The sequence below is a fragment of the Trichosurus vulpecula genome, chromosome 6, assembly GCF_011100635.1.
Source record: "Trichosurus vulpecula isolate mTriVul1 chromosome 6, mTriVul1.pri, whole genome shotgun sequence".
NCBI classification, from domain to species: domain Eukaryota; kingdom Metazoa; phylum Chordata; class Mammalia; order Diprotodontia; family Phalangeridae; genus Trichosurus; species Trichosurus vulpecula.
The window spans coordinates 159,814,525-159,840,149 of record NC_050578.1 but is presented as its reverse complement, the minus strand read 5'-3'; the positions used below and the strand labels follow the sequence as shown (position 1 = coordinate 159,840,149).

The 25,625-nt window shown below is 37.1% G+C and overlaps 1 protein-coding gene across 1 annotated transcript in view; it reads right to left on the bottom strand.

Annotated features, from left to right (window-relative positions):
• The window catches only part of CORIN (corin, serine peptidase), a 216,528-nt gene that overhangs the window by 177,443 nt on the left and 13,460 nt on the right, over positions 1 to 25,625 (bottom strand). The window lies entirely within an intron of this gene.

The following is a 25,625-nucleotide window of genomic DNA, read 5'->3' as shown; positions in this document are numbered from 1 at the left end:
TCGGCTTCATTTACTAAATTATTTATGTCAATTTCTATACTTGTAGGCAGGCAGCATAAATCGCACTGCGGGCCACATTTTGGACAGCCTTGAACTAGATCATGAGGTTTAGAGGGACGGTGGACATTAAAGCTTCTCTAGGTCATGGGAAGCCAGTGAATTTGTTTGTTTTTTAATATATTGATGTCTGTATTTCTGTAGAAGTGGTTTCATTTACAGACGTGAAAGCTGAAGTATGGAGTGGCTAAAAGCCTTGCCAATAATCACAAAGCAAAAAGCAAAAGAAACAAGATTCAAACCCAGGTCCTCTAACAAGCATTTGTTAAATGTTTACTTTGGGCCAGGCACCATGCTAAGTGCCAGAATTAAAAAGGCAAAGACGAAACAGATCTTAAGGAGTCTACGTTCTATTGGGGCAAACATTTTCATATATATTATATATACAGGTACATACTCACATACGTGTGTGTGCATACCCACCCCCACCCAGCCATTCTAGCAGGCTTGGCTAAATAAGCCATCATTCATTCACTGAAGCAGAGACCTAGTAGACATGCCCATACAACTCATTCTGCCTCTCACCCTGTTTGGTATTTGGGTTTTCCTTAGTGGCCCCCCTCCCTTCAAAAATGGGATCTCCCCTTTCAAGCCCAGAAAGGTCTTTCAGGGTAAAAAGAAAACAGCCATCCCCCTAGTTATTTATTTAACCCACCTATGTTCCCAAAGATTGTTCTCTTTCCCTATCAAATAAATCATCAACTGAACACTTGGCCCCTTAAACACGCTGCAATGTAAATTTGGATTTTACAGGGAGAAACCTCAACACTTTAAAGCTACCCTCTCAAAACAGTTTTGTCCTCCCTCAGTTTCCAGTCTCACTGTTAACATTAAATTTAAGAGAATTGGCATAGATTCTAATGACCACCTGGATTTTAATAAACACAAATATTGAGAAAAAAACAATTTACAGAAATAGCAGTTTTTAAAATAGCCATATTCTATTGCCACAAAGGGAGAGGGGGGATAAGAGCAGCATGGCTGGCTTCCTTTCCATCCAATTGCCCATTAGGGAATAGGTAAAGCAAAAGAGTGAGGCAGCCAGCAAGTAAGATGTTCTCCACACAAAGAAAGGCCCAGGGCTGGGGGGGGGGCAGTTTGGGGGTGGGGAGGGACATCAAAGCAGGTCATCCTAACCAATGTCCTATCCCTGCATCTCAGATGGGTGCTGGCTGGGTCTGGATTCTGTCTCTAGCTAGTTAGTGTTTGCATCTGTCACTGGAGAGCAGTGATGCCTGACAGCTCTCAGTTTAACCCACTTTGACAGAATCTGGCATATAGATTTTAGTTGTGACATTATTCTGGCTCCAGACTCTACCATTCTCCACTCCTTTACCAAATCATCATCTTCAGTTCACCTTCTTTACATATCCCTATCTCTCATTTGTTGGCTTTTCCCCCTACACACTACCCCCTTGGAGAATCTAGGTTAAACAAACAAGCAAAAAGAACACATCAATCTTATATCTCCAACTATCTATTGGACATCTCTAACCAGATGTCCCATAGACATCAACTCAACAAAATGAGGAGAAGTTCCTTGCAGATATGAGGGACAGCCAGAGTAAAGGCATGGAGGTGGGAGATTCAGTATTCTTTCTATCACAACAAGCTATTTTATAATAATAGCGATATTCCAAAAACATATCATAGTATATTTGAATCATATTAAAGCATGAAATGATGTAAGATAACTCACAAATATGATCTCTATATCTTCAGACCTATCCATGTACTGTAGCACCATATTGCCAAGCCTTTTCTCAGGAATGTGTAAACTTTTCACTTTTAATGAAATCTAGCACTAAGATGTTTTTGATATCTCTCAATCATCCACAAACAGATTATCTGTTTTGTCTATTATCTTTGGAGACTGAGCCAAGCTAATGGTACTAGGAAGCAAGGGAAGGCAGTCAAGGCCAGTGAAGAAGGTCACAAATATGTAAATGTAAAAAGATAAGCATTTCTATTGTCTATTGTTTGAATTATCTGTGGCTAGTCACCTCCATCAGAGCAGATAATAATGATCTATTTAAAATCTCTAGGTTATTTTTCTCCAACTTGAGTTGTAGATGAGGCTATCAATGCTCCAGTAAGCTCCCTTTTCCATCCAGGACTAAATATGTAATAAGAGAAAATAGGCAGTCAACTAGAAGCAACATGAAGTTTTTGATATTCCTCAATAAGAACAATTTTTTTAAAATTACACCTAACTCTAAATGTGTTGGTAAGCAAAATGGGCTCTTAGTACTTAGTTGGCTTTTGTTTCCTTTGAGTAATTCAGTGTATTTCATTGAGCCTTACTAGGTGCTAAGCCCCGGGCCCAAACCCCTATTAGGTGTAAAACCTATGTGGGTGTGGATTGGTAACTAAGGTGGGGCCCAAGGTGGGGCTAACTCAGGGGAGGGCCTAGTTTACACATGAGTTTGAGTGATAGGTTTGGGACATCAGAGGCTCTTAGACCAGGTGGGTTTAAGTCGCCTCTTTGTGATGATTTTAGGTCATGTGGGTGAGGCGCATGTGTGACTCACCCCTGACCCTGAAAAAGATATAAAACCAGAGGTTGGCTTTCTCTTCTTTGGAGCACGAGTGACTCTGGGCCAGCCCACGTTATGAGCTCCCGGGCTGAACCTAGATGTTGGTAACTACGAATCTGTATTTGGTCTGTCTGTCAATGTTTGTAATTTGTTTAGGGCTCTCACTCGTGCTGGCATGCTGATGTGGAGACTCCGGGCAGCTGTAGCTAAGGGCCCTCCAGCTTGTAACCCGGATACTGGGACTTTGTTAAACTCTGGTAACTATGTACTGGGATTTGAATCAGACAAGGTCTGTCTGTTGACGTTTGTACTTTGTTTGTATTTTGCTGTGAAGTTCAGGGTGCTGGTCTTTTCCCCCGCACTAAGTGAGTGATATTTGTATGCTCAATTAAAGTAAGCTTGTCAACCCCTTAAACCTTGCTTTCCTTAGTTAAGCAGATCAAAAGAACTTATGCTTTTGCAGCATGCTGGTAGCATTCTTGTTGTTGGGCTTATGTTGGTCTTTTACCCCAACAACAGCTGCTAGCTGGATTGTTAAAACACTAAATGACTATAATAACTTAGTATTTGATAAAACCAAGACCCAAGTTATTGGGACAAGAACTCATTTGACAAAAACTGCTGGGAAAACAGTATGGCAGAAACCAGGTATAGGCCAACATCTTACAAGATGAGGTCAAAATGGATATATGATTTAGACATAAACAATTGGGGAAGCATGGAATAGTTTACCTGTCAGATATATGTATGAGGGAAAAATTTGTGACCAAACAAGAGATGGAGAGCATTATGAGATGTAAAATGGATAATTTTGATTACATTAAATTAAAAAGGGTTTGCACAAACAAAACCAATAAAAACAAGATTAGAAGGAAAGCAGAAAAAAAAGAAAAAGAAAAAAAAAGAAGGAAAGCAGAAAGCTTGGAAACAATTTTTACAGCAAGTGTCTCTTATAAGGGCCTCATTTGTCAAATATATAGAGAACTGAGTCAAATTTCTAAGAATAAGTCACCCCCAATTGATAAATGGCCAAGAGATATGAATAGGCAGTTTTCAGAAGAAATCAAAGCTAACTATAGTCATAAAAGTGATCAAAGTTACTATTGATTAGAGAAATGAAAATTAAAACAACTCTGAGGTACCACTTCACACCTATCAGATTGGCTAATATGACAGAAAAGGAAAATGATAAATGTTGGAGGGGACATGACAAAATAGGGATACTAATGCACAGTTGGTGGAATTGTAAACTAATCCAACCATTTTGGAGAGCAATTTGGAACTATGCCCCAAGGGCTATCAAACTGTGCATATCCTTTGATCTAGCAATACTACTACTAGATCTGTATTTCAATGAGATTACAAAAAAGAGAGAAAAGAATTTATTTGTACAAAAATATTTATAGCAGCTCTTTTTGTGGTGGCAAAGAACTAGAGATTGAGAGGCTATCCATCAATTGGGGAATGGCTAAGCAAGTTGTGGTATATGATTGTGCTCACTTACTGTATTGTAAGAAATGATGAGCAGCATGATTGTAGAAAAACCTGGAAAGATTTAGATGATCTGATGCAAAGTGAAGCAAGCAGAACCGGGAGAACACTGTGGCTAGTATGTTAAAGAATAATATGAAATCAATCTGGAAACTTGTTGGGTGTGAAATGAAACCTCAGAATTGGTTTGCCAACACCGTTTATAACATTTACTTATGTAGTTCCTATAAATAAAAGAAGAAGAAAAAATTTAACTCAACAATTAGTTATTTTAAAATTTCCAGGACCACATTTTATTCTCACCTAAAAGGAAAAAAGTGTAATTATACTAAACCTGCCATAAGTATAATTAAACTTTGATCAAGTGGAATCCTCAGAGTATTGTTTAATTCAATTTTAAATGCTTTTTGTTATTGGAATGTTCTTTAAGAGAATACGCTTCTTTTGCCTTAGTAAGAATAATATAACGAACATATTAAATTTTTTCTCAGACACCTGAGGAGCTTGCAGTGCCTTGAGGTCATCATTCTGAGAATCAATAATAATTAAACAGTTCTGAAGATATAGATATGGAAGTTAGAAATGATTATCATTGAACTCAGAACATATCCTATAAGGTTTCTTGTAGCACTTTTTAAAAAAAGTAAATCTCGGGGGAGAAAAAAGTAATTAACCACATATTCATAGAATCCCAGAAATGGAAAAGATTTGGTGTAGTAGGCAAAGTAGTCAGACTGGAGTCAGAGGACCTGAGTTCAAATCTTGCCTCTACCAAAGGGGTGACCCAGGGCAAGTCACTTAATCTCTCCAGACCTCAGTTTCCTCAACTGTATAGAGTGGAGGGGATTACATTGCCTATGAAGTCCCTTCCTGATTTCAATCTAAGATGCTGTGATTTAGAGGGTTTTTTTACATCTATCTCAACAAATTAATAATTTATATTAATTGAGAATTTTGTTATATAGTGTTTCTATCTACAACTCTTCTATAACAGAATAACCCTAGAGGAGTATAAATATACTTCTACTCCATCAGTCATACAGTCCAACGCCATCATTCTTTCTCTTCCACCCATTAGTGACCAATAAAGAAAGGGAAAAAAAGTAGGATTGTATAAAGAAGCATCATGATTGACCTATGGGCACAGAAGGATTATTTCAGACCCTTCTACCCCCGAAATGAGACATATTCAGCTCTACTTGAAGCACGACCCCCATCTAACCATCTAACCATACTGACTAAAGGTCACTGAGCCATGATAATTTACCCTACTCAGGGACAAAAAAGATCCCCAGTTTATTAAAAGTGGTGAAAAGGGAGACAGCCATACAGGGTTTATGGAAAGTCTGTGTTATGAATGGCTACCATCCAACCACTAATGGCCCCAGAGTTTGGAAATCAGTTTTCATTCAGTTTGAGGAAATTGTGTTTTGGTTTGGGAACACAGTAACCATCAATAGCCCCATTTCTGTCCCATCCTAAGACTTCTTAGGCTATCAACTACCCACATTCAAAGAGGTTCAGCAAACCAGAGTTCTGAATTCCCAATTCCCCAGAAAGCAAAAGGAAAGAGAAGTTAGAGCAAACAAAGCTTCTAACATTAAAGCAACAATTGTGTGTTATTTCACACTGAGAATAATGCAATAGCTTTCTAATTGTTCTACTTGCCTACAGTCTCCATCTTCTTCCAATCTAGTTTGCACGCAGCTGCCTGGTTATTTTTCCTAAAATACTGTTCTCATTGTGTCACTCACTACCTTATCAAAAAAAAACCTTTAACAGTTCCTCATTGTTTTTAGGATTACCTAGTATTCAAAATCCTCCACAATCTGCCAGCAAGATATCTTTTAAGATTATCCCCTACTTATCTCCCATCCAGAAACTCTATTCCAGACAGACTAAACCTCCCACCAGCCTTGAAATGTATATTATAACTTTCCACCTCCATGCTTTTGCTTATACCATTCCTTTCACCTAAAAATTTCTCTCATTGGGACTTTTTATCCTAGTATTCACTATTGTCTTATCCATAGGGAAGCATGGCAGAAAGCAACTACTCTTTCAAAAAAAAGGATCTGGGTTTCTGTAAATTGTAAGCTCAATATTAGTCAGCAATATGATGTGGCTGTCCAAAAAAGCTATTAAAACCTTGAATTGCATTAACAGGGAAATACCTTCTAGGAACAGAGACATGATGATTCTTCTGTAATCTGCCCTTATCATTCCTCATCTGGGGTACTGTGTTTGGTTCTAGACACTGCAGTTTAAGAAGGACATTGATAAAGTGGAAAGTGCCCAGCAAGGGACAACCAGGATGGCAAAGGGCCCCGAGTTCATGACAGGAGGATCGACTGAAAAACCTGCACGTGTTTAGACAAGAGGAAAGAAGTATCAGGGGTGACACGAAAGCTATATTCACCTTTTGAAAGGCTATCATGTCAATGAAGGATTCTACTTGTTCTTGGAACCAAGGGGCAGAACCAGGAGCAATGAAAAGTTGCCAAGAGGGAAATTTAGGCTTGATGCTAGGAAACGCTCACTCACCATGAGAACTGTCCAAAGGTAGAATGGCATCCCTCAAAAGGTGATGGATTCTCCCTTCCTTGGAGGCCTTCAAGCAGAGGCTGGACAATCATTTGTCAAGTAAGTTAAAGTAGAAGAATTCCTTGTATATGGATTGACCTAGCCTAGAGAACCACCAAGGTGCCTTTCAACTCTCAAGTTTTGTGATTGTGCAAAACAGTTAAAACTGAGTCATCCGTGAAAGTTTTCCTGACCACATTCACCCAAAGGGATTTCTTTGCTTCTGAACTATTCATTTGACCATCCAACAATTTATCATATTAACATTAAGACGTTGACCATGAACTAAGGACCAGACCAAGCATACACAGAAGAGATTCATGCTAGAGGTGACAGATTGTCAAAGCACTGAGGGATTTATTCTCAAGATATGGTAAGGAGATGGAGGGGGATGTGCAATGATTTGAAAAATATATGGACTTTATTATTACTTTTTTTAAAAAGGTAACAGAAAATATTGACTTTCATGCCTAATTTCCCATCCCTTCAAAGATTTTGTGAACATAATGCGTATAAACTTCAAGGGTACCCTTGATGAAGGTAAGAAGGGCAGGCTTTTGCAAATGCTATTTGACAGCAGACTATTTGTTTACAATTACATAACTGACTGAAAATTTTAAAGGTTACAAGATCCCATTGTACTTTCTGTTTGTTGACTAATTAAAAGAAAAAGATTTGATTTGGTAGTACAAAATTCAGCCCTGAATGTTCTCCAACAGGGTCTCCTATGCGTCAAAAATCACACATAATTCCTTGCACGGTGTGTAAAGTACACTGCTCCTTCAAAATTAATAGAATGATGACAAAGAGAGAAAAAAGTATTTATGTAAAGAGATTTCTACCAAATGTCAAATACATACACACACACACATACTGCCACTGTTACATATGAACATTTTGATACCCTAAAGGAATAGAAAAAGATGAATGATTATGTTTAAGAGCTAAATGTGTCATTATTATTTGTGGTTTGTGATATGGATAGGAAATTCATTGGATGGGGGTTCAAGAACAATAGATATGAGTAAGGAATATGTATTTCTGCTAAACAGAGCAACCCTTGGGACTCAAAATTTGAATATAACCACGTGGTGGTGGCTTCTCTCTGGGAGACCTCCTCTCACAAAAGCAGGTTGAGAAAGAGTGGGATAGAGTTGACACGCCTACATAAGGTGTGTGAAGCCCCTGTAATGGGAATTATAACCAGACTTCTCTGAGATGACACATTGCCAAATTACAGATATGATAAAGATGCCTTTATTTGAAAGCCCTCAGATTTTTAATATCAAGTGAGGCATAAAACAGGGAGACAAATTCTCCACAGAGATGTTCCTAATTCTATTAAATTCAAATTTCAAAATAAAGAAAGATTTCCTAGAGATGAAGTCCTTCACACTCCTTTTTGCAGATGATATTATGTTAATTGCATCAAGCCCCAGAACATTGCATAGCCTCCTAAATGAGAGCCATAATCATTCAAAGCAGTTTAGACTAACTATTCAACACCAAGTAAATGAAGAAATCCTATTATTTAGAATAGGCTAAGCAGTTGGATGAACTTTCCATAGAAATGGATCATAGACTGATATACTTGGGGAAAATGCTAAGAATGGACAATAAGCTGGGCCCAGAAGAGAATTGGAAGAAAAGAAAAATTACAGAAATTACATGGTACTTTCAAAGACCTGAAGCTTCTCCCTGAAACTAAGACCCATCTCAATGTTAAAACATCAATATTCTTCCAGTGACACTATACGGCTGTGAGCCATGATACACCAATGTCTGAAGAATTAAAAATATGAGTTACCCAAAGGACAATGGAAGATGCATGGTGGAAATGGGCAGGCTGCAAAATATCACTAATAAAAATTGTACAGGAGAAGTCATATAAAGGATCAGAGACATTTACACATGAAAACGTTGTAGATCAGGCATATAATGATAAATAAATGATTGACATCCTGGGAGTTCTCCTAGTATCTAGGCAATGTTCATCATTGTAGAGGAAGGTTCTCAGTATGTTAGATGAACTTCCAGTGAAGGATTCATGGAAGGACATGGACAAAGTCACACAGGCTTATCAGACTTGAGCTTCAATCTGTATTGATGGAAGCAGTAATCATATTGATGAAAGCATAGATTCATTCAGGTATCAAAGTAACTTTGACAGGATATCACTGTTGCTCTCCTGAGCTATTGTTTGATTTTTGCATTATTATTGCTTTTTTGAATATTTATGAACTGTCACCCTGGTTAGATAATGTCAGCTCTCAGAAGATACATAGCTCTTCTTGTCCCCCATCGTATTCTCTGGAGGCAACCATCAGAATAGCATCTCTAGGTGATCTTGTAAATATCTTTCCATATCTACCAAAAATGGTGATAATTAATCAACAGATGTCAAAAAGAATAAAAAGAATTGAAATAAGCAGGATTTTGTTAATATTTTTTGTAAGCAACAAAGAATAATAATAGATAATAATAATAATAAATAAATAATAATAATAAAGATCCTTGTATTTTTTACATCTTTCAATCAATGAATTATTTAAAAAATGTAGTTTGCTATGTAATATCACTTTGGAAATCCTGCCTTCTCCTTCATCATTTTGTTCTCAATGACAACTTATGTGCATGTGTATTTGGATTGTAATAAAACCATATAGAAGGAAAATAGACATGTAGGTTTGTAGTTATTGACCTTTTGCAGTTGTCTTATTTTTTTGTATTAATAAGGTCTGAGTTCTTTCCATACCTTTGGTATCTTCTCCTCCTGGTGCCCTTGTCAATTAATCTCTCAACACCTTCTCAGTTGTGTTGCTTCATCTCCTATAGGAATACTCAGTTTAATCCAGCCCCTTTTTCTATCTCTGCTCTCTAGTGCATCTTCTATAAGCACAGACAGAATGTGGATATTGGATTCCAAGTTTTGTGACCTGATTGTCCGTGGAGGTGAAAATGTGTGTTAACAAAAATCTTCATATACTTTTTCATTTTTTCTTCTGTTTCCTTCCATTTTCAGCCTCAAATACCTCCAGGATGATTTTACTTAGCTGTGTCTCACAAAACTTTCTTCACAGTAGTTTGATTCTTTACTGCTGTTCTCTGTTTTAAGAGTTAATGCTGCTCATACTCGAGCATTGTTCTTCTCTTTAAGATTTTACAAACATTTATATTTTTAACTGATACTGCCTCTACCTTCCATGTTTCTCCAGTCAGTGAGTAAGTCAAGAATTACTAAGGTTTTGGTTTGTTTAGGATCTTTAGGTCTTCACTTTCTGGCAACTTATTTATAGGAGTTAAACTGCTAGATGAAATCATTATAATCATTGCATATATCTTTTGCTCATTGACATCCTATTTTTCAGCATAAATATCTTTTTCATTTAGATCAGAATTAATTGTTTTAGTTGTATGCCGTGTCTTTTTCCTTATCTTTATCCTCTTTGAGCTTTGTTTTATTTTTTTTATCTTTGCTCTAAATTGGTGGCCTGAATGTACATAAACAGCTGATATAGGAATGACTACCACATCAATAACAAGTCATTCTTTGTCCCCCAAAATAGAATCAATTTCATCTTCTGTGATTTTATTTGGCCCTTGCTATGTTGAGTGCCTTCCAATTCTTTTAAAGAAAGCATTCATGATCTATAGGCATGAGACTTCTGAATCATCTACAAGTCTTTTGCCTCCATCAGTCCTTACTCTCAGTTAATATTTTCACCATTCTCATATATGCCTGCCTTTGCAATGAAGTCACTGAGGATCAAAGGATATACTGACGGAATTTCTCTACTTTATCTTCTGCGATAGATGGTGGTATAAGAGCTGCAATTATTTTCATGATGGTCTTTTTGCAAATACTTATCAAGAGTGTCTTCAAGCATACAATAAAAATGACTCTTTTATTTGCCTGTCTAATGAGAATCCATTAGCCATATTTCCATTTAGCTGCAACCTCTTTCTTTTTTTCTGGAATATTTTATCTTAACTCAGGCACGTATCCATTTTGGCAGGATATGTCCCCATGAGAGAGTGTCAGTTAATAAAACACAGATATTTACCCTATGAAGTTTCAAAACCCTGTATCCTTTATAAGATTTGCAGCTATTAAGAACAGGCTCAGAAATGTTCTTTAGTTGACATATGGTATGTGTATGGACATAAATAGATTGGGGGGGTCACATATGGCATGTATATATCTATATTGGGAGAAGGGATGTTACCTAGTATAGAAGAACTAATTTATTACCAATAATGTAATGAGAAATTTAGTAAATACACATATAAATGTATAATTGGTACTGACAGCAGCATCTTGTGTAGTCTTGGATATTCTAGAAAATCTATAATTTTCTTTAATCCAAGTACTTACAACCAGAACTCCATAAATGATTCTACCAACTGATCTTATCTCTGATATAAAAATAGCAATCATATTTATTGTCTCATTCAACCAATTTTCCCTTTTCAACACACTTAGGTAGAATTATATGCCAGACCAATTCTGAAGATGAGTTGCTAGGCTAAGTGAAAAAAATAGCATTCTGAGTCCGAGCATTGATCTGTTAGCCAAAGCCTTTGCCACCTACTAGTTGTGGTATAAGTGAATTTACCTGTCTTCATCTCAGATCCCAGTTTGGAATGTGAATAAAATAATAAAGCATGGATTTATGCCAAAGTCAACATTACAAAGATGCTAAGAAAATGAGTCAAATATAATTAGTTCCTTTAACAAAAAGTTCCAAAATGATGTTTCAGTGACAGTGGTCTTCATACTCTGCTCTGTAACCAAAGATATAAACAATGGGATTGTTTTCTCTTCACTTGAATGACTCCACTAAGTACTATGCTTTCTTGCACAGTTTCAATTCACACAAAGTGGAGAGGAGAATTGGAAGGAGGGTAGAGGAGATACAAAGGTACAAGATATTTGTGTGGAATCAAGGAAACATATCTGTGATTAGAATGAAGAATGGAACCACAATGTATCAGAGACCATCTTAAAGGCCAGTATCACAAAGGAATTAATACAATCGCAACATATTGTGCTCTTTTATAGACTACTGAATGGAATCTTTCCATCCCTGGAGCAAGAACCCCTGACAACAGCAGTCATTGTGGAAAAGGCCTCCTGTCGTTTGACTTTACCTATCTATGATCTTATTAAGCCCCTGACAGTTATTTATGGAATTCCAGCTTTTGCTGCAATTTCTGGGACTCTTAAGGTCCCCAATGGGTCCATGATTACCTCTTTGAAGGAGCTCTTCAATATCTGTACTTGGCAGGTAAGATAATTACTTAAGTGAATGCTTTTCAGACTTACTTTAGCCTCTTACAAAGCCTGAGGCCCTTTTAAAAATTTTAGCAATTATTTTCCATGATCTGTCCATTCTATTAAATACTATTAAGAATGTATCACTTTCTGGTTAATTTCTTCTATTCAAATAGTCAATGATTTTCTGAGTCTGTTCTTTAATTTACCTCACATTAATATAGAATATGTTATATAAATATCAATAGTATACGTGGCTACAAAAGAAGTTAAGTTGATCATGTACCAAGAAAGAGAGAAAATAGACGGAGATCCTGCGTAATGTACTCATACCCCACAGTCCTTAAAGAAGAGGAAAAGTCCTGAGAACATAGGGTAGATCCTTTATGGCAGTTTTTCTGTAACATTTATTTTTATATATAAATTTTAAATCTGAGTGTTCTTTTAAAAGTCACATGATCATCTCTAATTAAACCTACCCAAACCATTGTGCCCCGGGGAAATTCTCAACAGGTTTAATAATAAACACAGGTTTATATTTTAATTTTATCATTTGTATTTACCCAAGGTGGCAATGCAGCAGTATTTGCCTGAGATGTCCATGTATGTGGGACACTCTTAGGACAAAAGTTACCCACAGTGAGAAGCATATGCATATGGTTGCAATCTGCTTTGATAAACATTATGTTCATGCCAGCAAAGTACCTCTCAAGTATTTTCTTCCAGTTATGTGGTGCGGTGTTTCTCTAATTATTTTTACGTGTGAATTTAAAATCTGAATTCAAAAAATAATCAATCATCTCTAATTCAACCTACCAAAAACATTGCACCCTGAAGAAATTCTGAACAAAAGCACGAAGGTTTATTTTTTAATCTTATCATCTATATTTACCAGAGGCTGTAGTAAGAATAAGATTTTGCTTGATTTTCTCAAAGTTGGATACCATCTTTGTATTATTGTCAATATCATACTCATTCTAGAGCATCAAGAACTTCCTATAGTTTCTCCTATCCTCTTCCCTAAAATACCTTCAATTTCCCATCCTCAATAGGTCCTTCCTCGATGGCCTGACCCCTCTTCTATGTTTTCACCATCTGGGAGTCAGAAATACTTCAAAGTAGATTTTTTCCCCACCTCCAAAATCAACAGTACCACCCACTATGTTCAGGACAAGTCAGAGATGTGATGCCATAAAATGATTTGTTGTTATTTTTTTCCTAAGCAAGCAAGCAAGGATCATAAGTGGTTGTTAACGTTGAGCTCTGGGGACACACATACAAAATCAAGACAGTTTTTGCCCTCAAAGAGCTTACATTTTAACGGAATGCAGTATGTTCATGGGTAAGTAAATACAAGAAAAATACAAAACAAAGACAAACTTTGGAGGGAGGGCAGTAAGAAGTACCAGTGAACAGAAAGTGACTCTAAGAATATAGTAACTGAATTGAGCCCCTTGAAAGAAGCAAGAGGTCCTAAGTAATGCAATACAGAAGAGAGAACATTCTGAGCTTAGGGAAAACATAGCTAAAGGAAGAATAGGAGAATTTATTTTAATAAGAAACATCAAATAGATCTGATTGGTTGGATCATAGAATGTGTCATGGTGAATAAGGGAGCTAGAAGGGTGGGTTGCAAATAGATTGTAAAGGTTTTTAAATGTCAGTGGATGAATTTTGTATTTGATCTTGCTAGCAATATGGAGTCACTGACCAGGGGAGTGACCTGGTCAGAGGAATATCAATTTGGCATCTGTGTGGAAGATGAAAGAGAAAGGGAAGAGGCCAGAGGCAGGGAGATGAATTAGATGCAAAGATTACAATACAGACAAACCATCCCCAGGACATGCAATTTTACCAATTTTGCCATTAGTAATAACAGATTTGCATTAATCCAGCTAATTCTGAGGTCATGAAAGCAAAGTTGTCTCCCCATCATCTAAAAAAATTCAATCATTAATTCTTAGATAACTATTCTCAATTAATTGTTAAGACATTGCTAAAAATAATCAAGTGAATCTCTTCAATAAGGGATAATATCATCTCTCAAACTAGGTATTTACATATTCTGTATAATATTAGCATGATGTCTTCAAATAAACCCATCAATAAAATACGCTGAAGTCAAATGTCTTTTGTTGCACTGTTTGTTTTCTTTTATCCCAAGGGCATAAGGAACAAGCATCTGGTTTTCAGTAAGGCTTTTTATCCAGTTTTCTGGAATTTAACTGAAGCATAGCAAGTTTGAATAACTTGTGCACTTTTTCTAAACTAAATCACTCACTTCACACCAGAACATGATTTTGCTTCCAACAGCCCCTTAGCTGTGACCACAGTTTTTCCTTTGAAAAGCAACAGCCAAAGGCATCAAGTAGTCCACAAAACTTCATAGTCACACATTCCCAGAATGGATGCACATTAAAGTACAAAGCACGACCAAGCAGTCAAAATTGTCAAGTTTCATTGGTGGCTCTGTCCCTTCGTCTGTTTCAAAAATGTCACAGGATGGAAAGCCAACATTCAGTTTAAAATAGTTTAATGTTTCTGTTGTGAAGGCACCATGATTTATTAGAACAATGTGTGAGGACACCGTGGACATCTTCAAAGGTAACTTGCAGCATATTGCCTCCGGCATAAAATATCCAGATGATCTTAGAAAGTAATTCCCTGTCCTGACCTCTTTCCATAGCTGTCACCAAAAAAAAAATAATAATAATAATCAATAAAAATTTTAAATGTCAGAGGAAGAAGGATATTTTTTTCTTCTACCTCACATATTCTAAAACTGAAAAAAAAGGTTTTTTAACTATAAAAAAGATTAAAAGAATTATTACATGTGTATCTCTCAAGGAACTCTCCAGAAACCTAAATGCTCCTTTTGCTATATAGCCAAGATCTTCCCAGTAAACATTTGAAGTAAAACCACTTGAGCCAAATGCTTTATTTTCAAAGTAAATCCAATAGCTTTGATGGTTTCTCTTTGGGGGTGGGAGAGGGGAGAAGGGAAGGTGGAAGGTGAGAAAGATAATTGTGACAGACTTATTTCACTTCTGTGACAGGTCATTTTAGGAAAGAACAGGCTTTTCTTTTACCTTTAGGTTGAGGTGGTTAAGGAGACTCTCTCTGTCTCTCTTTAGAAAATAAATTTGCTTCTAATTACAACGAGGTAACTGTCATTAACATAAAGACATAAAGACGTGTCTTTAACATAGACATAAACCATAAAGTAATAAAAATGTGTATTATAATCACTTCTTTTGTGTCTGACCAAAATATCTGAATAAAATAACTTTTCTGCACATGTTTTGGTCCCAGAATACATTGAGTTTAAGGAAATGTTTTAAAACAGTGAAAGCACAAGAAAAACTGGGCTAGCTGCCCCATCTCTCATAACTGGAATTTGTTGCATGGCAGTGGGAAAACCATTGGTTTGAGATTAAGAGACTGTGGGTTCGAATCTCTCCTCTGTCATTCACTACCTGTGCCACCTTAAGACAAGTCACATCTTCTCTGGACCTATTTCTTCACATGTAAGAATGAAGGGTTGGACTAGACCGCTTCTAAAGTCTCTTCTGATTCTAGATCTATGACCTCATGTGATTGATGATAATGATGGTAATGATGATGATGATGAGGAGAAGGAGGAGGAGAAGAAGAAGGAAGAGGAGGAGAAGGAAGAGGAGGAGGAGGGGGAGGAGGAGGAAGAGGATGGTATTTAGAATCATAGCAATTCAGAGCTAAAAGGGAATTTGGAGGACATCCAGATCAACTCCTTCATTATACAGAAAACTTATCTAAATCCTATCAATAAGCTACTTTCTTCATAGAAACCCTTGATGGCGAAGTGTAGCTAAGATATTTTTAGAAAGTCAGGGAAATCTAGCTTATATTTTTCACACAGCACAAGTACATATTTCAAAGCTAACAACAGATAACTGTGACTTTTTAAAACCGAAAACAGATTTGCCAAGTAAAGGAGTTACTTCTGCAGCTGAAAATAATCAAGGAAAACAAAATTAATTGTCGCATTCAGCTACTATCCATTTCAGACATTTCAATGGAAAATAAAACATCAACAGATGTTTGAAGCTGTTAACCTGCTGAAAAAGAATACCATTAACAGAGGACGGAAATGAGGACTTTTAGGCTCTGAACTAAGCAGCAGTTTCTTACTAGGTCAAAACAGATTCTCAATTCGATAGTCACAGTATTGCAGGATTTTTGAGCACAAAGGTTCCTAAGAGATCACCTTATACAGCTTCTTTGTTTTACTGAGAAGCTCCAGAAAGTAACAGGTAATTAGCAGTAGGGCCAAGACTAAATCTAGTCTTCCGGACATGATTTCCATCACATTTATATTTTTAAATTATAAAAATTTCTCTCTCTTCTAATCAGGAGAGTCCCTTTTTTTGACTAAAGGGTTAAATCCCTAAACTCTCAAACTTGGGGATACTCATGAAGTATCCCCCAAGACAGACACTGCCTTCTCTGACTAGAAAACTAGACTGTAGAATCACAATGTCCAGAAAATTCCCTTTCACCAATTAGGGAGCAGAAGTTCATAAATGCCATTGTCCATAATTCACATAGTCAACCACCTGAGTGAGCACATATATCTTATATATAAGTGTTTTGATCAATTTCATTGTTTTCAGGTCCTAAGTTTTTTTTTCTGCACTTGGGCAAGTCCTATTTGCCAAACTGCAAATGGTCTGGCCACTTGTATCACTCATAACACATATAACACATAACACAAAAAGAAATGGTCTTGCACAGGAAAGGTCGTTTTTAAAAACACCCTTTCCATATTGGTGTCTTTTTATATATAACACTCCCTCTGGAATAAGCCCCCAACTTATAGTTATACTCACAGATTTGTGTGATAAGACCAGAATTTCCCTAATGGAGTTTCTCTCCTCCCACCCACAACCTGGGGGAGCCTTTACCTAAAGAAAGATAAAGCTACCCTTGAACCTGAGTAGCCCTGACTTCCCTGACACAGTTTTCTCATCACCTAGGGACATAAAAAGTCCCAGACACACGCAGTACAGGCTTAGAAGATTTGGTGGGTGGCTAAGAGAACTCACATTGCCTAACTCTAATGACCTTCTGATAGAATACATTTCTATGAAAAAGTAAGGTAAGTTGCCACAGTTGGAAATGAATTCCATCATATCTTTGTGACATATACTTGCTATTAGGGCAAGGTAAATCCCCTTTAGCCAAATGTACAATGACAAGTACCTCTTTTCATCTCAAAATCCAACTTGAACTGAAAGTGTTGTCATTAAAGCCATGCCCTCAGCAGTTGGGTTTGCAGAGGGTAACTACTACCTCAGGATCGAGAGTAACTTGTGAATAGGTGTTCCTATTGCTGTACCACAGAAGTCCCCATCAGTATACTTCCCTTTAACAATCCACCAGCAGAATCACTTAGCTCTTAGCAAAGGCCTTTACTAAGATGGTATAATGAGAACAGTAAATACAAAACATTTCTCAAAAAACTCTGGGGCACACTCACCCACAGATACTAAAGGACTTGAGTACAACAGTAGTGAGGTACAGGTATAGGATACACATGTGGGAAAGGCAGATACAATTACTGCAAGGCCTGGAAGCCTTTTCTGATAATAGTCTTTGTGCAGCTCCCCTTGGGTAATAGTGTCTCTACTGCATGGGCCACTCAGCTGGGCTGCACCTTTGTTAAGTCCCATAGTCGGTTCTCTTCTCTCTGCTTAAAGCTGCATTTCCCTTAGGTGAATATTTGTAGGATGCATGTAAGTGTATAGAATGCCAGATTTGAAATCAAGACGACCCCAGTTCAAATTTAGTCTCAGACACTTGCCCGTTATGGGACACATTCCTGATGATTTAATGACTGAATGACTTTATCCTCATCTTTAAATCAGAATGCTAGCAGCTACCTTGTACAGTTATCATGAGGATCAAATAAGATAACACATGTAAAGCACTTCCTTTGCTAATCCTAAATCACTATATACATGCTAGCTAGTATTATTATCTATCTCTCTATAATATATATCGCCACTCCCCAACAGATGTACTGCCTCCTACTAGTCCAGTATCTCTGCTAACATCACCAGTACATGTTTGTATGTGTATAGACGTGTATGTATGTTCATGTACGTGTGTGTGCATGTACACGTGTATGTATGTACATGTACATGTGTATATATTGTATGCACATGTGTTTGGGTGTGTATTGGGAGGAAACACAGAAAATTCTCTCTGTCCTTTGCTCCCTACTAGTACAGAAACTGGAGTCTTCTTCGAGTCAAGAATTATTTATTAAATACCTATGTGACAAACACTGTTTTAGATCCTTCCACATCAACCACCAATTTCCAAGCTCCTCGGCCAATGAATGGTGTGTTTTCATACATATGTGTATATTTATGTATACATATGGTATGTGTGTATACATATATGGACATATTATGTCCAAGCAATTCCTGAAAGAAATCAAAAGATATTTTCTCTAAAGAGCTCCTTGCCATCACCCAGTGGCCAAGGTCCTATAATCCTTCTAAGCTGATTAAGGAATTTATTCACACATATTTGCGGGATTATAAGAAAAACTCCTTAAATACTTCTCTTACTTATACTTTATGATTACTATGAACCTTTTGTGACTCCATCAACTGAATATGACTGGGAGAGTTGAACATTTGAAAGGAGCAATAGGTAAAGGTGATAATAGAGTAGCATTCTACATTGGTAAGATAACCTCACGTGGAGAAATTCAGGAATCTGAGGCTATGACCCCATCAGTCCTGTGTAGGGAAGCAGAAGAAAGACTAAGTAACTGAAGATGACTACAAAAGAAAAGCGTGGTCTTGTAAAAATAGAGCCAGGATGATTAAAGCCCCAAAGGAGCTGAGGCTCTCAATGAATTCAAAGTCCCAAACTCAGATGAACTACACAAGGGACCTTGTAGATCATTTAGTTGAAAGATTCTTAACCTGAGACAGATTTCAGAGAATCTATGAACTTGAATGGGAAAATAATTATATCTTTATTTTTATTCATCTCTAGTTTCCTTTAAATCCTATACATTTTATGCATTTAAGAACATTTTTCAGACGAGGGGTCCAAAGGCTCCACCAGACCACCATAGGCGTCCATGAAACAAGGGTTTTGAGGTTTCCTGATTTAGTTGAGCCTTTTTTTAACTGATTTACAGATCAATCAATAAACACTTATGTTTCAGCCATTCATTGTGCTAGATACTGCTAGATACAAAGACAAAAGCAAAACAGAACCTACCCTCAAAAGCTTGCACTCTAACAGGAGAGATAACATGGACATACATGGGAGAGAAAACTGTTTTGTAAATTTTAATTTAGTACGTTTGAGATATTACTCTTTAAGCATTTCCACTTAGGGAAGTTCTTACTCTGGTGTCCAGAATCTATACACAGACTGCATGCAGATGTGTTTTGTTTAAAAAATTGTAAACACCTTTTAAGAAAAATCATTGAGGCAGCTAGGTGGTGCAGTGAGTAGAGCACCAGCCCTGGAGTCAGGAGTTCCTGAGTTCAAATCCAGTCACAGACACTCGACACACTTACTAGCTGTGTGACCTTGGGCAAGTCACTTAACCCCAAAGAAAAATCATCTAAATTGGATAATTTTACTTAAATCTTAAATTAATAAATACACTTATGGAAAGGGAAGGTAAGAGATCATAAAACCCATGTCCATATCTTCAGATAGCACCACATTAAAATAATCCAGGCACAAAGGCAAGAATGTATTTTTAAAGTCTTCCAAAGAAGCCCTCACAACCTTTCTCAGAAATTAATTTCAATGTTTCAACAACTCGCAGTTTCAGGAAATCATTCCTTATCTCTTAACATAAATTCCCTTATTTTATACTTAAAATACTTTCCTTCTATTCTTTTCTCAATCTCTGCTGAGAAAAGCTGGTCACTATCCTCTATAAAAAAAGAACATTTCAGTCTTTGAAGACAATTAACTACCCTCTAGTTTCTAGCCTTAAAAAAATCTTTTAACCTTTTTCCCTAGGCCTTTTCTTTCAACTATTTATTCATCTTTGGTATCATCCTCTGAACCTTATGTTGTCCAGTTCTGCTTAGTTGCAGAACTCAGATATGGAAATATTCTTTTTTAAAATTTATTTTATTTTTAATTTATGGCATAAAACAAGCATTTTCATAATAGTATAATAAAAAAAATGATTGCACATGAAACTGCAGATCTACTATACACCGCTTGCTATTTCTTTCAAATATACAATGAAAATATCATGTAAATTTCTTTTTTTTCTTCCCAACCTCTCCCCTCACCCTAGAGATGGCTACCATTAGACACAAATAAGTATATTTATGTAAAATTATTCTACACATACTTCTATTTATCAGTTCTTTCTCTGGATGCAGATAGCATCTTTCTTCATGTATCCTTTAAAGTTAATTTTGGTATGTGTAGTAGTCAAAATAACTTATTCGAAGTCATTCTTAAAACAATATTGCTTTAAAATATCTGAGTACTATAGAGCATAATGGGAGAATTACCTTTATGTTCCTGTAAAAAACAGCACATAATGGAAAGATGAATTCAAATTTCGTCTCTTCTGTTAATTGCCTATATGACTTTGAGTAATCTATCAACAAATAATTGTTATAAACTTTCTGTATGCCAAGCACTGTACTAGGGAACCCAAAGACAAAATGAAAAAGTTTATCCTCATGGAGCTTACATTCTGTCATGGAAGACAACATACACATATATAAGAATAAATAAGATATAAACAAACAATTGAGAATGGAGGAGGAGAACACTAGCAGCTGGTGAGATCAGGAAAGACCTTCTGAAAAGAAGGCATTTCCCATCTCTAGATTTCAGTTTCCTTATCTGCAAAATGATGGGGTTTGATTCAATCATATCTAAAATCACTTCCAATTCTGATCCTATGATCCTATAGAAAATAATCTCAGCCCTTATTAGTACCCAAAGAAAGTTGAATGAAAGAACATCAATGGCCTGTGATGCCTATTTTCCCAACAATAAAATATGTTTATGAAAATTATCTATGCAAACAACAAAGGCACGCATCAATGAGGTTTTCGTGAAACTAACAAAGATGTGAAGATTTTAAAAAAATAAAACCACGATGTTTGTTGACTATTTTAAAAAGTTTTGACTGGTAGAACAAAATGTTACTTTAAAAGCACTCTTCCAACATATCGTCTTCAAGAGTAACTTGTGAGTTAGGAAGAAGGGAAGATTTTGGAGGAAAAGATAATGAGTTCTTTTTTTTTCTTTAAGATTCCTACTGGATATCCAGTTAAGATATCCAAAAGGCGGTTGGAAATGCTCAACTGGAAGTCAGAAAAAGAGGTTAGAGTTGAATAAATAGATCTGAGAATCAGCACCATAAAGATGATAATTGAATCCACGGGAACTGACAAGATTACCAAGTGAAATAGTATTGAGGGAGAGAAGAGGATCAAAGACAGAGGCTTGGGAGATACTCATGGTTAGTGGACTCGGCCTAGATGAAGGTCCAGTAAAGGAAATTGAAAAGTAGCAGTCAGGTAGGAGGAGAACCAGGAGAGGGAGAAATGTGGCAAAAACCTGAACAGAAGTGAGTATCAAGGAGGTGCTCAGTACTCAATGCTGCAGAGATCAAGAAGTAGAGAGACTACAAAAAGACCACAAGATTTGGCAATTAAAAGATCACTGGTAATTTTGAAACAAGCTGTGAAGCCAGACTGAAGAGAAAAGGAAGTAGAGACATTGGTTATAAATGGTCTTCTCAAGGAATCTAGGCACAAAAGGGACATAAGATACTGGATAAGACAATAGCTATTAGGGATGGATGGATAAAGTGAGAATTTTTTGAGGATGGGGGAGACATTGGTATGTTTGTAGATTGCAAGAAAGTAAAAAGATGCTACGGAAATCACGACATAGAATGCAAAGAACTGTATTCCTTACTTTATGGGTGCCAGTTGCAGATGAGTTTAAAATGTTCTCATGTATAAGAACACAGTTCTTATCCAAAAGAGAGCATCTCTGCTGCCTTCTTGTTCGTATTATATTGACAAGAAATACATTCCTTAGAACTATCAAGTAGAAACTTGGAGGTTGCAGAGTCCATTAATAGCAAAAGGGCTATGATACTGGATGGGACTATAATCTCCCCTTTTCCCTACCTCCAGAATCCTGGGATCAAATCAAGATAATTCACACTTAAGAAACAGTAGAGAAGTCAGTGATTCCAGTAGCCTTAGGTTCATTTAAAATTTCTCAAATAGGAGTCATCTCCACTTTGACAAAACGGTCCAATTTCATTTTTATGCTCGAGAGAAAAAAATGAAGATTGCACTAAGGTCCTGGGAATTTTCACAAGCCTTGGCCCAAGGAAGAAGGAACAACTTCCTAGCCTCACCCTCTTAATCCCAGCTCTCCAATAATAGGAGACACAGTAGAATGTCAGATTAAGCCCTTCTGCTGAATGAAACTCAAATTAACTCAAATCCCTTCATGCCTTTGAATTTTTTCCTTTCTCTGTGGTAATCTGACTTTATTTGCTGAGTACACAGGCCTTGCAGGGTCTCCCCAGCTATATTTTTAACATGGAATTTTCTACATTTAGACTTTCCACTATGGCATTCCCAAGTCAGGGGGATTCATACTGGCTGAGAAATCTGAGAGCTCAGCTGATCTGTGGGCAAAAGAGGTATTTTTAGCCGAGACGAGGAGAGCTGAAGGTTCACATATCCTTTTTCTCCTTAGAATGAGAAGTACAAAAGGGTTGACCCAGGAAAATGGAATGCCCCATTTAAAAACAACAACCACCACCACCTTACACAAAGAAACAACCTGACATCTCAGACATATTGGGCTACCTCTTTGAGGGAGAACTCTAAGTACCCCACTCCAAGAGGAGAGATGGAAGAAGCTGGAGGGTACTGTCACTGTCACCATCTGTTCACACAAACTAATTTCATATGCTAAGATGATACTACTATTCACCATCCCATGATCATAGTTCTAGAACTGAAAGGGAATTTTTCTGATCACACGCCCCACCATCAGTCCAACTCTTGCCTTTTACAGATGAGAAAACTGAGACCAGAGCAGTTAAGTGACCTGATTAATATCAGCGGGTAAAACACGGCAGAGCTGGGATTTGAACCCAGGATTTCTGACTCCAAAAACCAGTGTTCTTTCAGTTCCACTATGCTACTTCCCATCTGAATCACTTTTCTAGTATTACTGACATTCAGGTTATGGATAACTGCAATTACACTGTTCTATCTTCCCCTCATTATCCCCCCACCCCAACCTCCTCCATGTTAAACCTTGTTACACAATTCACAAAGATTAGAGGACCATGATCAAAATCAAGTACTTACTAACGTTGGGCCTCAAACTTTATTTAAAGGAAAACATTTAAATAACTTTTAAACTCTTCCTAAACCAGTTACTATACAGTCACAATAGAGGCAGCTAGGTGCCTCAGTGGATAGAGTGTCAGGCCTAGAGTCAGGCAGACTCATCTTCCTGAGGTCAAATCTGGCACCAGACACTTACTAGCTATGTGACCCTGGGCAAGTCACTTAACTGTTTGCCTCAGTTTCCTCATCTGTAAAATGAGCTGGAGAAGGAAATAGCAAACCACTCCAGTAACTTTACCAAGAAAGCCCCAAATAGTATCACAAAGAGTCAGACACAACTGAAACAATTAAACAAATATATTCACTAATGATATGAAAACCTTCTCCTATTGATCTTTACTTATAATGGTAAGGCAGAGCTGAATGTTTATTTATTTATTGCTATTAAAGGCTGCAGATAAATCAAATACAGGAAACAAAAATCATTATCAGTATGTAACACTTAAAAAAAACTGGGTTAATGGATACTTGAGTTTAACAGAGATGAATTTATAAAGTTATTGTGCTCATTATTAGTGCTCTCTAAACTTGCTTAATTAATAAAGATGATTTAAACAAGTGAATACCCTCTCCCACAAGGGTGGGAATTATTCTTTATATTAGACAGCAGGGCATAGCAGAGACAAACATGAAAAACTAATTTTGTTTTGTTTAAATCTCATTGAGAGATTGAAATGAGAGGATAAGAAAAATGCAGTTGTTAAGCTGCCAAATCAATAGGATTTCTTATCATTTCCCCTTGGAAGAACAATTGACAAAGCATTCCAAATGCCAGGTCACAGCTGGTAATAAAGAAGCTTTACCTCAAAATCCATTTGATCTTGACTCTATTTTTATGTCCCAAGTCTCTAGATTTGGTATCCTAGATTAAGAGCTGGAAAGGGCCTTGCAGGTCACCAAGTCCAGTATCTTCATTTTACAGATTCAGAAATAGTGGCCAAGAAAAACAGAAATTACTTCTGGGAGGACACACAGATCATCTAGCAAATGACTGAAGCTACGCTTCCTACAGCAAGGCACCTGACCACATCTGACAATCCCCAAATTCACCATACAAACTAGATATGTAAGCAATAGACTAAGCAGGAGTACATTAACTTTTCTGGTCACACACCCCACCATCAGTAAAATGGATACGATTTTTACCCAATGCAGATAAAAATTTCGATTGCATATTCCATATGTTTGAGCACATTTCCAAAATATGTACATTAACGTGCATATGAATTACATACATGTATTACCATGCTAATATCATAGACACTATAGAATTTACACCAAAATGTTGTTGTTGTTTTGTCCTTTCAGTCGTGATCCCTTTTGGGGGTTTTCTTAACAAAGATACTGGAGCGGTTTGCCATTTCCTTCTGCAGCTCATTTTACTGATGAGGAAACCAAGGCAAACAGGGTTAAGCGACTTGCCCAGTGTCACACAGCTAATAAGTTATCTGAGGCCAGATTTGAATTCACAAAGATGAGTCTTCCTGATTCCAAGCTGCCCCAAAACACCAAAAACAGAAAGTTTTTAAAAGATGAGATAAAGATAAAGTAATTTTTGATCCTAAAATCCAATAGTCACTGGAATTTACTGAGGAGACAAATGTCATAGTTAGACCTGAGCTCTAGAAAAATCATTTTGGCAATTGTGTGGAAGGTGGAGGATAGATTGGACTGGAGAGACACATGAGGTTAGGGGACCAATTAAGAGATGGAAAGTAAAGGCCTGGACTAGGGTAGTGTCTGTGTCAGTAGAAAAGAGATAGACGGGAGAAATGTAGAGGTAGAAATAACAAAATATGAAAACTAATCGGATATGTGGGTGGAGGAAGAGTGAGGAGTCAAAACATACCGGGGCTGTGAACTTAGGTCGCTGGAATGCTGTTGGCACCACCTTCAGAAACGGAAATTTGGGAGAGGTATGTATAGATTGAGAGAGGGGAATGAAGATAATGAAATGTCTTCTTTTAATCTGTTGCCGCCCATTCACACCTGCTCATCCTGTACCATTCATTCATTCCAACCAAAAGAAAGAGGGAAGAGGTGAAAGAGGGAGGGTCGCAGCTCAACAATGATGGAGGAGGAAGAAACAGAGGATAGGGCATAAATTTTCCCAATGAAACCTGTGCAGGAGCTGGGCACCCACGTAGCTTTTGGGTCATACCTGCCCTAAGGGGCCAACTCTCAGCTCTTAAAGATAAATGAAGAGAGGAGGCAGAAGTGAAGGAATTCTGGGAG